General features: G+C 37.1%; 1 long non-coding RNA gene across 1 annotated transcript in view; it reads right to left on the reverse strand.

Annotated features, from left to right (window-relative positions):
* LOC126073620 (uncharacterized) overlaps positions 1-10,545 on the reverse strand; it is a 36,102-nt gene extending 25,557 nt beyond the window's left edge. Inside the window, exons 1-2 of the long non-coding RNA XR_007516796.1 lie at positions 10,408-10,545; positions 8,818-8,972 (exon numbers count right to left, since the gene is read on the reverse strand). This is a non-coding gene — a long non-coding RNA (uncharacterized LOC126073620). The remainder of the gene's footprint in view (positions 1-8,817; positions 8,973-10,407) is intronic.
* Between the last annotated feature and the right edge of the window lie 2,678 nt (positions 10,546-13,223).

Raw genomic sequence — 13,223 nt, forward strand, 5'->3', positions numbered from 1 at the left:
CAAAGATGTCACCCTGAAGACTAAGGTGTGCCTGACCCAAGCCATGGTATTTTCAATCACATCATATGCATGTGAAAGCTGGACAATGATTAAGGAAGACCGAAGAAGAGTTGACACCTTTGAATTGTGGTGTTGGCAAAGAATATTGAATATACCATGGACTGCCAAAAGAACAAACAAATCTGTCTTAGAGGAAGTACAACCAGAATGCTCCTTAGAAACAAGGATGGCAAGACTGCGTCTTACATACTTTGTACATGTTGTCAGGAGGGATCAGTCCCTGGAGAAGGACGTTATGCTTGGCAGAGTACAGGGTCAGTGGAAAAGAGGAAGACCCTCAATGAGGTGGATTGACACAGTGGCTGCAACAATGAGCTCAAGCATAAGAATGATTGTGAGGATGGCACAGGACCGGGCAGTGTTTCGTTTTGTTGTCCGTAGGCTCGCTATGAGTCGGAACCGACTCGGCGACACCTAACAATAACATATACAAAAAAAAAAAAAAAAAAAAACCCAAACCCTTTACTGTTGAATCGATTTTGAATTGCCCCATAGAGTTTCCAATGAGTGCCTGGCAGATTTGAACTGCAGACCCTTTGGTTAGCAGCTGTAGCACTTAGCCACTATGCCACCAGAGTTCCCAGAAACTATATTAAAAAAAAAAAATGTATAGGTAACATTAAACAAATATGAAATAAATGCAGAAATATAAAGGTTCTCACTATGTTAAATTTAGATTCATGCATTTCATTCTCCGAGTTTCTTGATTTGGTGGGACTAGGGTGGGGCCATAGAATTTGCATTTCTAACAAGTTCCCAGGTGATGCTGATGCTGCCGGTAGAGGATTAAAGTCCATGGTTCCTTGTGCTAGGAAGATGCGTCCGATGGAGTTATCAAGAATTGAATACATTTGCTCCCAAACCAGTTTATGATTTTTTTAGTGTAGTTAAATTAAATATTAGCTATCTAATAAAATATAAGTATGAAGAAAAAAATATATTTGTTTTTCTTTGAAAGTGAAGTAGAATACTTTGAAAATACCCTACAAGGAGTGTTGCTTTGGAAAAAAAAAAAAGCTGTCAAGTTAGGTACTTGTCAAGTGAAAAGACAGAAAGATTACGGACGGGGAGAGCCCTAGAACACTTGAATTTCTGCATTCAGATTGCCTCACAGGTGTTTATATATATATATATTCTATTCCTCTTAAAGGTATTGACACTGGAAAAGCTCTTGGTACTAAATCAAAGTATCATAAATTCAGTGTATATTTACGTACTTTAAATGAAAAGAGAATGTTTTAGGTGTGTATCATTTTTTGATTCTTCTCTTTAATTCATTATTTTCAAGTTACTGACCAAGTTTGATACCTGTAGCTACTGAACTTACATTTTAAGGATGAACGAATAGAAAAATAAACAAGTGTGGGCATATAAAGGTGTTCAGCAGCTAAAGAGAAAAGAGAGCTTTATTCAGAGGAGCTAGAAAAAAAGCATTTCACAAACACACGCACACAAACTCATACATGTGGTGTATCTATATATATGGGAACCTTGGTGGCGCAGTGGTTTTCAGGCAATTTTGTTTCCTTTGTTATAAGTTTATTTTCTTCCCTGTTTATTTTAGGACAACTTTGTCATGATTATTAATTTTTTAAATTTTATTTTCCAACCAAAAAGTCAGCAGTTTGAATCCTCCAGCTGCTCCTTGGAACCCCTGTTGGGCAGTTCTACTCTGTTCTACAGGGTCTCTATGAGTCAGAATTGACTTGCCAGCAGTGGGCAACGGGCTAGCTATATCACAAATACTGTTATAAGGAATATTTTTTTTCCTAAATTGCTTCTCCCTCTTTTATCTAACATTTAAATTGCTGAGAATTTCTTTTAATATTTTTACCTGCTGTAATTTTATGTTTGATATAATATATTTTCCACCTTACAAAGTTGTTATTATTATTATAATAAATAGTCCTTTGAGACTTGAGAAAATATTTTATTTCTAGTATTTGAAATTGAATATGTATGTAATCATGCATTTTAATTAACTGCTGTGTTATTTTTGACATCTTGCTCTAATTTAGATCTGTAATGTTATGGTAAAGTCTTCCATTTAAACTGTGTCCTGTTCTGCCTCTAAACTTCTGGAAATTCTTAAAGTACCAACTGATGCATTTCCCATTCTGTAAGCCCTTCTAATGTAGTACTATATTTAGATTGTATATATTTGTTAATAGCATGTGGAAAACTAAGTCCCATATTTTGGCAAATTTTTCCTAAAGTTTATTTAGAAGAAGAAGAAGAAAAAAAAAAGGTCAAGAGTAGTTTATTAAAACTATGAATAATTAGATTACAGACAGAGGAAAAACCTTATCAGTTATTAGATCATATTATCACCCTGCAGTAAAAGGTTAGCCCAAGAATAAATGTTTCAGTGGAACAGGGATGGATCGTCCAGATGTAGATATGATTAAAGATAGAAATGTTGTATGAAAAAAATTAGAGCCGCTAAAAATCACAAGGAGAGATGCTATTAATCAATGTGTAGTGCAGGGAAGCGGTTGCCGTTTGAATAAGACTAATTTATCTTCTTATTGCATACAGTACATTCTTTATGCCTAGACTCAATGAATCTTTTAAAAAAATTGTGAAGACTAGAACAAAATCGTGATCAAATATATGGGCATGAAGGCATGTTCCAAACTGACAAGTGATGAACAAGAAAGATCAATAGATTAACTAAAGTACAAAATAGGATGTTGTGCTTTCATGAACTCATGTAGAGAGATGAACAATAGGTGATGTTTTTGTTGCATGCTGTCGAGCCTATTGTAACTCACAGTGAGGCTATATGATAGAGTAGAACCGCCCCATAGGGTTTCCTAGGCTGTAATCTTTCTAGAAGTAGATGGTCAGGTCTTTTCTACTGAGGAACAGCTGGTGGGTTCAAACTGAAGACCTTGCAGGTAAGTAACCGAGCACTTAACCACGCAAAACCAGGGTTCCTAGAAAGGTGATAGACCACTTTATATGGTTAAAATAAGGACATAGAAAAAGAAAAAAATAACATAAAAATTAGTTTCTGAAAATTGGACAAAAACAGTACTCGTTCTTCATAAAGATCTTTGGAAAATAAAATTTAAAAAATTAATAATCATGACATAAAGTTGTCCTAAAATAAATGGGGAAAAAAATAAACTTATAACAAAGGAAACAAAATTGCCTGAAAACTATGGAAAAATGCTTACTGTCACTAAAATCAAAAAAGGCAAATTAATATAATGAGATACAATTTTGAAATACCAAATTAAAAAACATTTTAATGATAATATGCAGTGCCAAGCAGTGTGCAGGGGAATAGACGTTGTCATCCATTATTGCTTGAACTCTTCTGGAAAGCAATTTCTCCATTATGTGTAAAAATACTCATTCACAGTTCTTTTAACATTTTGACATCTCAATTTACTAATTTTAACATTTTAGCTTCACCCTAAATAATTTAATCATGAATGTGCATCTATGAAGACAAGCCTAGCTATATACCAGAGATTCATGTTCTCATGGGTGGAGTTGTTGCTGGGAAATGGCTGCCCAGCCCCTTTTGCACATAAATGGATCCATATGACTAAGTTCCTTCCAGCCAGTGAGGTCAAAATTAATGGAATTCACTTCAGGGCCTGACCAGGTTCAAAGCTTAGCTTTGCCATTACCAACATTATGTTGTTGCTGTTGTGTGCCGTCGAGTCAATTCCTACTCATAGCAACCATACAGGACAGAGTAGAACTGCCCCAGAAGGTTTCCTAGGCAGTAATCTTTATGGGAGCAGATCACTGGGTCTTTTCTCCTGAAGAGTGGCTTGTGGTTTCAAACTACTGAACCCTCGGTTAGCAGTCGAGTGCTTTAACCATTGCACTGCCAGGGTTCTTTTACCAACATCATAACCTTGAGTAAACTGCCAAACACTTTGTATCTGAGTTTTCTCATCTGTAAAACTGGTTTTATAATAGTGCCTACCTCTTACGGTTAAGAGTTAAAAATGAGTTAATACATACTAAACTCTCAGGCCATGTCAGTAGTTGAGAGAAATGTCAGTTTCACCAAAGCAGTCAAGAATGCCAAGATAGGGTTTCACCCCAGAGTAGAGTTGTTTTTTTTTTTTTTTTTTTGCCCTGGTCACTAGGGTGGGCAATGGGTCCTATAATGAGGGAAACTGGCCAGAGCATGCCTGCTCCTGAAAAGTCAGAGCAAAAGCATTGAGATGGAGCTGTAGTGTTCACAGTGGCATGGAATCTGTGCTATGACACAGGAGATGCTGTCAGGGCTACTCAATCGCCATAGACCTGAAGAGGTCAATCACCCTGTCCCTGCCAGTGAACCAAAAGGAGAGTCATATAGTTGCAGTTTTCTAGGGAGTTTGGGTGTGAGCCCATGTAAGGAGCTTGAAGGTGAACTATTATGTAACTAAGGCCTGCAGCTAGAAATAGAGATACAAACACAGCTAAGATAGAACCTCAAAAAGACACCTCCACTGACGCCTTTGAATTATGGTGTTGGTGAAGACTGTTGAATATACTACGGACTGCCAGAAGATCGAACAAATCTGTCCTGGAAGAAATACAGCCAGAATGCTCCTTAGAAGCAAGGATGGTGAGACTTCATCTCACATACTTTAGACATGTTATCAGGAGGGACCAGTTCCTAAAGAAGGACATCATGCTTGGTGAAGCAGAGGGTCAGCGAAAAAGAGGAAGACCTCAACGAGATGGATTGACACTGGACACCACACTGGGCTCAAGCATTAACAATGATTGTGAGGATGACGCTGTACTGGGCAGTGTTTCCTCCTGTTGTATGTAGGATCACTGTGAATCGGAACCCACTCGATGGCACCTAACAACAACAACATTCTCTATTGTTTATTTATTCAACAACCAGCTATACAATGCTTATTATGCAAAAGGCATTGCTCTAGGAACTCCACAAACCTTCACCTACTTAATCCTTGTAACTGATCACTGAAGGATGTTCTGTTATTATCCATACTTTACTGACGCAGTTAGGCAGATTGCCAGAGGTCACACAGGTAGTTAAGTGATAAAGTCAGAATTCAAACGCCAGCAATCTGACTCTCCAATATATTCTCTGAGCCACCAAGCTCTGCTGCTTCTTACTATACCAATGAAGAGATGCCTATTAATGCAATTTTTTAATGGAGCTTTATATTTTTAAAAAGTCTGAAACCAAATCCATTGCCTTCGCATTGACTTTGACTAAAAGCGACCCTGTAGGACAGAATAGAACTGCCCCATAGGGTTTCCAAGGCTGTAAATTTTTAGAGAAGCAGTCTGCCACATCTTTATCTCTCACAGCAGCTGGTGGGTTCAAACCCCTGACCGCTTATCATAACCACTGCTCCACCAGGGTTCCTCTGCTTCATATTAGCACAGCATAACTTCAAATTTACATAGAGCAGTTATAGTGATTACCCACAGATTCTGGTCTTAGTCCCAGGAGAAAGACAAGATTGGTATTAATTCTCACTTTACATAAGGAAACTTTGAGGCTCAGACAATTGAAGTAACGTTCTAAGGAACACATAGCTTAGATCCTAGTTGTTGCTAGATTACTGGTCTAGTATTCTTTTCTTCATGCCACACTAATTTTTCTTAATTCCTTAATGTCCTTTGAGGAGAATTTAAAATAATATATATATATTTTCTTTTCCATTCCCTCCAATGTTGGCAGAGTGATTGAATCAAAGAGGGGAACTTTCTTTCTTTTTTTTAAACACGGAAAGTTAAGCAAGTCTCAAGATCACTAAGAATGTTTGATTTCAATCTTTTCAGGTAACCCATTTACTTATTAAGAGTCATGAAGGCTTTTGAAGCTCGGCACAATTGTGCAGGATGACTGGGTAGAACATGGCAGTCCCCATTCGCCCTTCATCTTTAGCCAGCACGTTGTATTGCTCCTTTGCCAGCTAGTGAGGCAGGCAGGCATGTTAGCACACTGCATAGCAAGGAACCCAAAGATTTGGTAGAAAAAACCCTGGGGCAGCAAGATGGGGACCTGGGTTCAAGTCGTATAACCAAAAACCAAACCCATTGCCATTGAGTTGATTCCGACTCATAGTGACCCTTTAGGACACTTTAGTGACCCTTTAGGACTCATAGTGACCCTTTAGTGACCCTTTACGACAGAGTAGAACTTCCCCATAGGGTTTCTAAGGCCGTAATATTTGTAGAAGTGGATTACCTCATCTTTCATGCTTGGTAGGTTTGAACCGTTGACCTTTTACACCACCAGGGCTCCTTCAGGTCATATATGAAATCATAATTCACTGGGAAGGCTTAGCAAATCTCTTAGTACTTTAGACCACATTTTCTTTTCTTTTAGAATAGGTGATTGCTAGACTTCCCCAACTTCTCGACTCCTTTATTGATTCAAGCTCTTCCTTGGTCTCTGCATGTGCCTCTGGACAAGTTGGGCCTCAGTTTTTTCATCTATAAACTAGCACTAATAATGCTTTCCTGATTATTGTTCTGGATTGATGAACACATTCAAGAGAATGTTAAATACAAATCACTTTAAATATAAAATATGCTTTATAACAGCCAAATATTTGTTAAACCCACTGTGGTAAAGTCAGTTCTGACTCATAGCAACCCTGGAGGGACAGAGTAGAACTGCCCCATAGGGTTTCCAAAGCTATAAATCTTGACGGAAGCAGACTGCCACATCTTTCTCCAGAGGAGAGGCTGGTGGGTTGGCACTGCTGACTTTTCAATTAGCAGTCAAGCACTTAATCACCACACACCACCAGGGTTTCTTACATACTTGTTACCCTTAACTAATTAGAAAAAAAATGTTTATTACTATTAACTGATTAATATTTCAGCAAGTGAACGCATTGCTACTGATCTTTATAAAGCCCTTAATGGGTTAAATGTTTGGACATCTGGTGAAATACTAGCCTCAGCTGTTTAAGTGACATCTTCTTGGGTCAAATTTCTCTCCTCTCTCCAGCCCATCTGCTCACAGCTTCTCATGATAAACACTTCTGAGTTACAAAGCAAAGAGTACACAGCAACAAGAGAGGGACAGCCTCTTGGAGCTTAACTAGACAATAATATCAGAGTAAAAACAGCACCCAGCCATATACTCTTCACTCTCTCAACCCCACCCCATGCTGCATATCCACCACTCCCCTGCTCCACCTGTCACAGACAATTCCAGAGGGGAATTAAGCCAAAGGTAGGAAATCAAAGTCAACCATGAGTGATGAAAGAGGAGTTACAGACATTATGGGTAAAAGCAAAATGAGGTGGAAAACCTAGGAGTTACTTGGCCTTGGTTCAATGAAAGTAGAATGCATTGTGTGATTGATACTCACAGGAACAGAATCATCTCAGTGCAGTGTCCTGGGGGTGAGGGCACTTGGCTTATCTAGGTCTTGTACGAATTTGTAACGAGAGCTCAGCAAGAATTACTGAATGTTCAGCCTCAGTTTCCACATTTCTAAAATAAGGTAGTAATGGTGGTAGCAACAAACATGTACATGACTGTTGTCATAAGGCTTACATAAAAAAAATTTGTATGACAGAGCTAAGCATATGGTAGATACTGAATATCTTTTATTGACTGGAAGCTAGTATACTGAAAAGAGCACAGGACAGAGAAGCCCTTGGATGCTCAACTGAGGACTCTTAGATGTCCAAGTCTCTAGGCAATTAGTTATATGAAGTTTCAGAGTGGAGGAGTACAATGATCAGAGCTGAGATTAATATTCCTGGCTGTCTGTTTGCTCTTATGGAAAATGAAGAGATTATATACAAGTTGTCTAAATTCCCTCCTTTTTTAAAATCTTCTGAGAACCCATAAGTTCTATTCTCTTGAATGTATTATTACCTTTAGAACCAAAAAGTTCCATCATTCCACATGTATTCTGTGTGCATAAACACACTCCCAAAAGCCACTTTATCCACCCTTGAAGTAATGAATATCAAACTGATACTGTTTTTGTAGTTGCGTGTACCATTGAATTGATTCCGATTTATAGAGAACTTAGAGGGTCATTGTGAGTTGGAATCGACTCAATGGCAACAGGCTTTCATAGGACAGAGAAGAACCGTCCCATAGGGTTTCCAAGGCTGTGATCTTTACAAGAGCAGATCACCAGGTCTTTTCTCCCTTGGAGATGCTGAGTGTGTTCAAACCGCAGCTGAGCACTTAACCATTGTGCCACCAAAACCTGCTGCCACCTAGTTGATTCTAACTCATAGTGACCCTATAGGACAGAGTAGAAGTTCCCATAGGGTTTCCAAGGAGCCAGTAGTGGATTCAAACTCCCAACCTTTTGGTCAGCAGCCTGAGCTCTTAACCACTGGGCCACCAGGGTTCCACTGTGCCTCAAGGGATCCTTAAAAATGACACTAATAACCATTAAATAGATGCATACATATAATGGTAATGGTGGTTATTTCTTAATGGTGCAATTTCAGAAGATAATTTTAAGAAGTTATCCTGGGCTGTAGTTTCTTATTCATCCCTATGAACATGCATTCCTTATGTAATAAAAATAATAAAAAACAGAAAGTGGTGTCCATGTCTGGAGGAAAGGAAGCAGAGCACAAAGTGGAAATTAACTCAGCACTTTTCACTTTAGGTGCAAATAATGTAATATTATCTACTGGTGCACTCTTTATAAAGAAGGTCATTTGTCTCCTGCCACTGGAAAATAAATAAATAAATATGTTTGTCCTATAATGATCTTTAAAAGGACCCATAACTTTTTTCTCTGGCTTTGCTTAAGCATCAGGTACCTTCATTCATCCGTTCAACCAACGGTGTCCAGCATTTGCCAAGTGCTGAGTTATGGAGTCAGGACACATAAATCAAGGAGATGGCCTCTGCCTTCAAGGGTGGAAAGTAATGGGGATAGTCCACATACTGCTGGTGTAGGAATCAACTGACACACCTACTTTGGAAAAACAATTTGATTAGTTGTTGTTACACTTAATGGTGAGCATTGCATATTTTGGAAACCCTGGTGGTACAGCGGTTAAGAGCCTGGCTGCTAATCAAAATGTTGGCAGTTCGAATCCACCAGGTGCTCCTTGCAAACCCTATGGGGCAGTTCTACTCTGTCCTATAGGGTAGCTATGAGTTGAAATTGACTCAGTGACAACAGGTTTATCGCATATTTTATTACTCTGCATTTCCATACCTAGATGAAGCTCTTGTACATATGCAAGTGTTGTGTGTGTACAAGTACTAGTCACGTAAGAGCAATGTTTGTAATAGAAAGAATAAACCAGAAATAATCCAATTATACATGTGAATGAGTGACAGCTGCATGGAGCAGTATACAATGAATTTCAAAAACAAAATGTTGAATGCCAAACAAGTCATAGAAGACCAAGTAGAATATGGTTTCATTTATGTGAAGATCAAAACAGTAAAAACTAAGCAATATATTGATTGACTAGATATGCATACATCTCTGGTGAATTACGAGAAACGAGGAATGATGAATTACTTTCAGGATGGTGGTTACCTCTGGGAGTGGGGGAAGAGATGACTTCATAAATGAAAGGAACTTGGAGAACTTCAAAAGTATTGGGAATGTGATGGATATGGGGGTAATTATTATATTGGTGGTTAGTCTTTAAATTATATAAATATATCATGTACACTGTACAAAAATATTTCATTAAAAGAAATAATATGTACACATTTGGAAAGAAATACACACCCTCCTCTCAAAACCCAACCTTGTCTCTAAGGCCCAAATCAGACATCTCCTACATGGAGTCTCTCCTGAAATCACCAATGTTATTCTCCCTTTTCGATTATCCTTTATTTTCTTTTAATTAAACTTGTCTTACTATAGTTTTCAATTTCCACTTTATATGAGCATAGTTTAAGTAATGGTCTTATCACATAAAGACTGCAAGCATCTTAATCATAGGAACTGTGCTTCATTATCTCTTTGTTATCCATAGTAACCAGCTTGGGGATCAGTTGTGACGTAGTTCAAGAATACTAGGACTTGCCCTCAAGAGTTTTGAGTTCAAATCCTGATACTATGATTTAAAACTTAGGAAACTTTACAATCAGTTTTTGCTTCTGTGAAATGATAACTTGCACCTATCGAGATCAGGAATTCAGTGTTTTTCTGAAAACTCTTTGAGATATTGTCTGCTAAATTACATTAGGAAATATTGTATAAATGTATTTGTAGGTCCTTGAACATAGTAGGTTCTCAACAAATATTTGTTGAATGGTTTTGACACAGTCATATTTTATCATGTCTTAGCACCCTAACAATGCCTTTAAAAGGATGAGACAACTTGTACAAGGGAAGGAAGGTATTGCGTCACCCAGGAAGCACTCACATAGGAAGTACTCACCCAGGAATACTAACTTCATTAAAAGAGGTAGGCGGGAATTTTTCAACCTTGAACCTTCTGAACTGGAATAAGCTGTTGATTGCCTTGCTTTCCAACCCCTTGTGAGAAGGAGTTGTCAGAGGCCACCTACAAAAGAATGAGAATAAGACTGACAGCACACTTCTCTTCATCATCTATATAAGCTAGAAGGCAGAGGAAAAATATTTACAAAATTCTGAGAAAAGACTATTTCTAACTTAGAACTCTCTATTCTGCCAAACCATTAATCAAGTGTCGATATAAAACAAATGACCTCCAGACATGCTCCAACCCCAAAATTTTATCTCTCATGTACACAATCTGAGGAAGTAAGTTGTTAACATACTCCAGGAAAACAAGGAAATAACAAAGAAAGAAGAAAACATGGAATGGAGGAAAGAGCGGTTTTGATCTAGAAGTGGGGTGACTCCCCAGAAGATATGCTTACCTCAGACATAGGGGCAGTCCCTATGGCAAGGGAATTCCATGCAACTGTCTGTGTGATCAAAAGCCTGGAAAATGTGGGCATATGACAAAGCCATGCTAGTTGGTTTTAAAGACTAAAAGGAAGGTAATTTAAAAAAAAAAAAAAAAAAAAGGGAAGTTACACAGAATAGGCATAGTATAAAAATAAAGTGAATCCTTTTTAACACAGATTCTGGGAAAAATATCCACCAAATAACACACAGGGATCATGGCATTAAATTTTTAGCAAACAAAATGTCCCTAGAACAGTTTAGCATATAAGCCCTGAAGTGAACAAGATTTATAGATTCATAAAAATGTCACCTGCATTGGTTTTCAACATTTAGAGTCAACTTATATGCAAAGTGAAAAACAAAAAAAAGTTTATCTTTCGTTTCAGAAGCTAATGCAAATGTTGTCCGCCTTGAAAATGTAAATGTCAAGGTATGGCTGACAGAAGTTGAGAGTTGGAAGGGGAAAGTGGTGTGACAAAAAGATAAAAAAGATGGGGCTGTTAATTTCCTTACTTTACATAGTGAGGTGTTGAACAGTACTTCTGAAGCTGGTGAAAGAAGAACTAGAGGTATAAGTATCAAATTTATTCAACTTAAAGTGGTAGAACTTATGTTGAAAAGTGTAAATATAATCAATAGAAAAACTAAAAATTATAATAACACTATGTAAAAATTGGGAAGAAATGGGAGATGATATAAGCTTGCTATGTATCTTCATCTTGCCCAATAGAAAGTCAGTAGGTGTCACATAACATTTACAAATCAAGAAATAGAGATAGAAGCGTCCTATTTAGGGCTTGGATGCAGATGAACTAATTTCATAAATGGTTAACCGTCCTGAATGGTGGAAAAGGATAGGCTATAGACTGCCGATTTTCATTGGAAGCCTTTCTGTGTTTTTTTTTCTTGTTATATGCATATAATTTAATTTAATAAAAAAAAATACATACCAATGGCAGAAAATTTGAAAAATCATTCAAAATATACCCGTAACATGTGCACAAGGATGTTAGTTGCAGTATGTTCATAAAGTTACAAATTGGATTTTTAAAAAATCTATCACTCAATTAAAGAGTATGGGATGTCCTTGTATGGAGTTTAATACAGCCCTGAAAAGAACTATATGGGAGAATTGTGCTGACATAGGTAGGTTTCTAACAACTGTAGCTGGAACAAGAGAAGCTATAGGATATGTTCAGTGTGATAACATGTATGGAAAAAGATACATTTCTACAGATATAAATATGTACAGAAATTGAGAGAAAGTGTCTGAATTGCCAACAGTGTTGACTGGAATCATGAAGGGGAACATGAGCTGGGCTTTAATGTTTGTTTTTTCCTTCCAAGAAATTTTTTTTTTTAATTCAATATGTTTTTCCACTTCTATTGTGGAAAAGTAAAGAGCTTAGTATAATGAACTCCTATGTACGTACTTCTCAATTTCCACAATTGCCAACTCAAGGTCCATCTTGATTCATCTATACCTGTATCCTACTGACTTCCACTCTTTATAGAGAATTTTGAAGAAAATCTCAAACATGTCATTTCATTTGTAACAATTTAGTACATCACAAAATAATTATCCACCTAAAAAAATGAACAATAATTATTTAACATCATCAAACATTCAGTTAAAGTTCAATGTTCTGATACTTTCATGAATATTCTTTGTTTTACAATTTGCTTGTTTGAATCAGTATCCAATATGTATTAATTTTTTAATGTTCTAATTTTTCTGTGAAATATTTTAAATTAACAAAAAATCAGAAAATAATGAACAGATATGCACATAAATACCCCCTAGATTTATATGTTATTCAATTTTCTCATATTGGTTTCAGGTATTTTTAAGAAGTGAAAACATTTTTGTTATAAAAATTACAATCATTTCTTTTAAGAAATAAAACCTGTTTTTTGACATATGAAAATGCTAAGAAATAGAAGTTTAGTTAGTTAGATGCCATCAAGTCAGTTTTGACTCATACAACGGAATGAAACACTGCCTGGCCCTGCGCCATCCTCTCAATTGTTGCTATGCTTGAGCCACTGTGTCAATCCATCTCATTGAGGGTCTTTCTCTTTTTTGCCTACCCTCTACCAAGTACAATGTCCTTCTCCAGGGACTGATTCCTCCCGACAACATGTCCAAAATATGTGAGTAATCTCACCATCCTTGCTTCTAAGAAGCTTTCTGGTTGTACTTCTTCCAAGACAGATTTGTTCATTCTTTTGGCAGTCCATAGTATATGCAATATTCTTCTCCAACATCACAATTCAAAGGCGTCAATTTTTCTTCAGTCTTCCTTATTCATAGTCCAG

Source organism: Elephas maximus, chromosome 1 (assembly GCF_024166365.1).
Source record: "Elephas maximus indicus isolate mEleMax1 chromosome 1, mEleMax1 primary haplotype, whole genome shotgun sequence".
Taxonomy (NCBI): domain Eukaryota; kingdom Metazoa; phylum Chordata; class Mammalia; order Proboscidea; family Elephantidae; genus Elephas; species Elephas maximus.